Genomic DNA, 5,791 nt, shown 5'->3' with positions numbered 1-5,791 from the left:
GACTATTGTGTAATTTTTCTGAGTTGAAAAACAGGCCTCCCTCTCACACACACACATTAGACCCAATGTAAATACATTGTTTATTTTATGTATGCTCCATTTTATTTGAGGATTGTGTGCAATAAAGTACACAGTTAAAGCAACAGTTTGGTTTATTAGATATTTCTCTGATTAAAATGAATGACCAAAATGAAGTCGGCAGACCTGCAACTCTCTGGGAGTGAGTGCAGGTTTTTGTCATCTGGAGCTGAAACAGGGCCTCAACAGCACTCACATGTGAACAGGGTTCCCAGGAGTGGCAGGCTAATATGTTTATTGTCCTGCAAAAAAGTATTTTTTTATGTACCAAAGCCATTCCCTGGCTACCCATCCACATTGTTTGTTCTCCACAATGAATGTATGTAGCGATTTAATATTCAGAGTGAGTCATCAGGCAACCAAGGCCAAGGAATGGAGAGAGAGAGATGACCTGGAAGGAGTTCCAGACCTCAGCTTTTTATTATTATTATTTTTTAATTAATTAATTTTTTATTTCACCTTTATTTAACCAGGTAGGCTAGTTGAGAACAAGTTCTCATTTACAACTGCGACCTGGCCAAGATAAAGCAAAGCAGTGTGACACAGACAACAACACAGTTACACATGGAATAAACAATAAACAAGCCAATAACACAAATAAGTAAATGACACAGTAGAAAAAAAGAAAGTCTACATACAGTGTGTGCAAAAGGCATGAGGAGGTAGGCAATAAATAGGCCATAGTAGCGAAGACTGACAATTTAGCAGATTAACACTGGAGTGATAAATGAGCAGATGATGATGATGTGCAAGTAGAGATACTGGTGTGCATAAGAGCAGAAAAGTAAATAAAAACAGTATGGGATGAGGTAGGTAGATTGGGTGGGCTATTTACAGATGGACTATGTACAGCTGCAGCGATCGGTTAGCTGCTCAGATAGCTGATGTTAAAGTTGGTGAGGGAAATATAAGTCTCCAGCTTCAGCAATTTTTGCAATTCGTTCCAGTCACTGACAGCAGAGAACTGAAAGGAAAGGCGGCCAAATGAGGTGTTGGCTTTGGGATGATCAGTGAGATATACCTGCAGGAACGTGTGTTACGGGTGGGTGTTGTTGTTGTGACCAATGAACTGAGAAAAGGCGGAGCTTTACCTAGCATAGACTTATAGATGACCTGGAGCCAGTGGGTCTGGCGACGAATATGTAGTGAGGGCCAGCCCGACTAGAACATACAGGTCGCAGTGTTGGGTGGTATAAGGTGATTTGGTAACAAAAGGATGGCACTGTGATAGACTGCATCCAGTTCTCTGAGTAGAGTATTGGAAGCTATTTTGTAGATGACATCGCCGAAGTCGAGGATCGGTAGGATAGTCAGTTTTACTAGGGTAAGTTTGGCGGCGTGAGTGAAGGAGGCTTTGTTGCAAAATAGAAAGCCGATTCTAGAATTGATTTTGGATTGGAGATGTTTAATATGAGTCTGGAAGGAGAGTTTACAGTCTAGCCAGACACCTAGGTATTTATAGTTGTCCACATATTCTAGGTCAGAACCGTCCAGGGTGGTGATGCTAGTTGGGCGGGCGGATGCGGACAGCGAACGGTTGAAGAGCATGCATTTGGTTTTACTAGCGTTTAAGTGCAGTTGGAGGCCACGGAAGGAGTGTTGTATGGCATTGAAGCTCGTTTGGAGGTTAGCTAGCACAGTGTCCAAGGAAGGGCCAGAAGTATACAGAATGGTGTCGTCTGCGTAGAGGTGGATCAGTGAATCACCCGCAGCAAGAGCGACATCATTGATATATAGAGAGAAAAGAGTCGGCCCGAGAATTGAACCCTGTGGTACACCCATAGAGACTGCCAGATGTCCGGACAACAGGCCCTCCGATTTGACACACTGAACTCTGTCTGAGAAGTAGTTGGTGAACCAGACGAGGCAGTCATTAGAGAAACCAAGGCTATTGAGTCTGCCGATAAGAATACGGTGATTGACAGAGTCGAAAGCCTTAGTCAGGTCGATTAAGACGGCTGCACAGTACTGTCTTTTATAGATGGCGGTTATGATATCGTTTAGTACCTTGAGTGTGGCTGAGGTGCATCCGTGACCGGCTCGGACACCGGATTGCACAGCGGAGAAGGTACGGTGGGATTAGAAATGGACAGTGATCTGTTTATTAACTTGGCTTTCGAAGACTTTAGAGAGGCAGGGCAGGATAGATATAGGTCTATAGCAGTTTGAGTCTAGAGTGTCACCCCCTTTGAAGAGGGGGATGACTGCGTCAGATTTCCAATCTTTGGGAATATCAGATGATAGGAAAGAGAGGTTGAAGAGGCCAGTGATAGGGGTTGCAACAATTGTGGCGGATAGTTTTAGAAAGAGAGGGTCCAGATTGTCTAGCCCAGCTGATTTGTACGGGTCCAGGTTTTGCAGCTCTTTCAGAACATCTGCTATCTGGATTTAGGTGAAGGAGACGCTGGGGAGGCTCGGGCGAGTAGCTGTGGGGGGGGGGGGAGCTGTTGGCCGGGGTTGGAGTAGCCAGGAGGAAGGCATGGCCAGCTGTAGAGAAATGCTTATTGAAATGTTCGATTATCATGGATTTATCGGTGGTGACCGTGTTACCTAGCCTCAGTGCAGTTGGCAGCTGGGAGGAGGTGCTCTTGTTCTCCATGGACTTTACAGTGTCCCAAAACCTTTTGGAGTTAGAGTTACAGGATGCAAATTTCTGCTTGAAAAAGCTAGCCTTTGCTTTCCTGACTGACTGTGTGTATTGGTTCCTGTTCCCTGAATAGTTGCATATCACGGGGACTATTCGATGCCATTGCAGTCTGCCACAGGATGTTGTTTTGCTGGTCAAGGGCAGTCAGGTCTGGAGTGAACCAAGCAGAGATGGGTGGCTAACAAGAAAAAATAAAACAGACACTCTCTCACACAAGTATGTAAATCCCGTGTGGCTCAGTTGGTAGAGCATGGTGTTTGCAATGCCAGGGTTGTGGGTTCGCTTCCCACGGGGGACCAGTACGGGAAAAACATTTATGAAATGTATGCATTCACTACTGTAAGTCGCTCTGGATAAGAGCGTCTGCTAAATGACTAAAATGTCAATATATTGTAACTACTTGCTTTTATATGTATGCTCCATTTTATTTTAGGATTGGAGATATTTTGGCCTACAGATTGTGTTATCCATTTCCCACAACGAACATGTGCAGTTGTGCTTACTCACAGTTGGTGGAGAGGTCATGGTTAGGAGAGATGGTGGCTGACAAGGAAAAAGAAAATACAACATGCACACACACTCCCTTGGAGTTTGTCATCTGGAGCTGAAAAATAGAGAGATGGGAAGGGAGGGGAGGAAGAGTGCAGTTTAAAGGTTTATCATCAATAACTGACACAATTCTATAATGAATACATATTAGAATAATAATACATAGTGACAAATAGTTACTGATTTGTGATTGTTTAGCGTTTTATTTACTTCACAGTTAGTGCCCCAAGGAGGGATCGAACTGTGTCTCAAAAGCAGCAGAAAAGGACAAATAAGGTCAAATAACTTTACAAACATTGGTTGTGGTGGAAAAATAAATATAGCCAGTTACAACTGTTATGGCTTAACAGATCACAAAAAAAGATACATTTTTACCTGGCTAAAAGAGAAAGAATATCATATATTTTTCATAGGCAAAGAAACTCAAAAGGGGTGATTATATTAATTAACAACAATTTTGATACGATTGTGCAAACTGTGCTAAAGAAAATGGATCCTTTTAAATATATTATTGGACCAAAAACATATCTGGGTAATTAACCGGTATGGGCCAAATAATAATGACTTCTTCGAAAATATTGGAAAGTATTCAGACCCCTTCCCTTTTTCCCACATTGTGTTACGTTGCAGCCTTATTCTAAAATGTATTTAAAAAATATATATTATCATCAATCTACACACAACACCTCATAATGACAAAGTGAAAACAGGTTTTTACCTTTTTTCTCTAATGTATAAAATATTAAAAACAGAAATACCTTATTTATATACGTTTTCAGACTCTTTGCTATGAGACTCGAAATTGAGCTTACGTGCATCCTGTTTCCATTGATCATCATTGAGATGTTTCTACAACTTGATTGGAGTTCACCTGTGGTAAATTCAATTGATTGGACATGATTTGGAAAGGCACACACCTGTCAATATAAGGTCCCACAGCTGACAGTGCACGTCAGAGCAAAAACCAAGCCATGAGGTTGAAGGAATTGTTTGTCGAGCTCCAAGATAGGATTGTGTCAAGTCACAGATCTGGGGAAGGGTACCAAAACATTTCTGCAGCATTGAAGGTCCCCAAGAACACAGTGGCCTCCATCATTCTTAAATGGAAGATGTTTGGAACTACCAAGACTTCCTACAGCTGGCCACCTGGCCAAACTGAGCAATCGGGGGAAAAGGGCCTTGGTCAGGGAGGTGACAAAGAACCTGATGGTCACTCTGTCAGAGCTCTAGAGTACCTCTGTGGAGATGGGAGAACCTTCCAGAAGGACAACCATCTCTGCAGCATTCCACCAATCAGGCCTTTATGGTAGAGTGGCCAGATGGAAGCCATTCCTCAGTAAAAGGCACATGACAGCCCGCTTGGAGTTTGCCAAAAGGCACCTCAAGTCTCTCAAACCATGAGAAACAAGATTCTCAGGTCTGATGAAACCAAGATTGAACTCTTTGGCATTAATGCCAAGAGTCACGTCTGGAGGAAACCTGGCACCATCCCTACGGTGAAGCATGGTGGTGGCAGCATCATGCTGTGGGGAAGTTTTCAGAGGCAAGGACTGGGAGACTAGTGAGGATCGAGGCAAAGATGAACAGAGCAATGTACAGAGAGATCCTTGATGAAAACCTGCTCCAGAGCGCTCAGGACCTCAGACTGGGGCGAAGGTTCACGTTCCAACAGGACAAGGACCCTAAGCACACAGCCAAGACAATGCAGGAGTGGCTTCGGGACAAGTCTCTGAATGTCCTTGAGTGGCCCAGCCAGAGCCTGGACTTGAACCTGATCGAACATCTCTGGAGAGACCTGAAAATAGCTGTGCAGCAACACTCACCATCCAACCTGACAGAGCTTTAGAGGATTTGCAGAGAATGGGATAAACTCCCCTAATACAGGTGTGCCAAGCTTGAGGAAGAATCAATGCTGTAATCACTGCCAAAATTGCTTCAACAAAGTACTGAGTAAAGGGTCTGACTACTTTTTTTTTTTTTTTTTTTATTCTCAAACTGTTTTTGCTTTGTCTTAATGGGGTATTGTGTGTAGATTGACGATGGGGGAAAACGATTTAATAAATTTTAGAATAAGGTTGTAACGTAACAAAATGTGGAATAAGTCAATGGATCTGAATACTTTTCCCGAAGCCACTGTATATGTAGCAGAAAAGCTAAAAACTAAAAAAAGATGTGTCCTCTGAAGAGGGGGGATGGGTTATATTTTGGGTTAATATATTTTGTACTACCAAGAAATGTATTGAACTATATGAATCATGCATTGAACTGCATCCATCTATTATGCCAACAATGCCTTACTGTATGTCATGGAATTTTGAGTCAAATAGTACCTATTTTTAAAACCTTTTATGAAGTAGCTTTTGTGGCATGAACTGGGAATTTAATATTTTTGACTGACATTATGATTGTGTTTGTTTAATATCTGCAGAGTAGTTAAAACAGTCAGTTCCACTTTAAGGGCCCTGAGTATAATGGACACCCCTTGTACTGCGACACACTGTACAGGAAATTGTGTAT

Source organism: Salmo salar, chromosome 19 (genome assembly GCF_965601325.2).
Source record: "Salmo salar chromosome 19, fSalSal1, whole genome shotgun sequence".
Classification (NCBI taxonomy): Eukaryota; Metazoa; Chordata; class Actinopteri; order Salmoniformes; family Salmonidae; genus Salmo; species Salmo salar.
Note: the sequence above shows the minus strand (reverse complement) of the source record.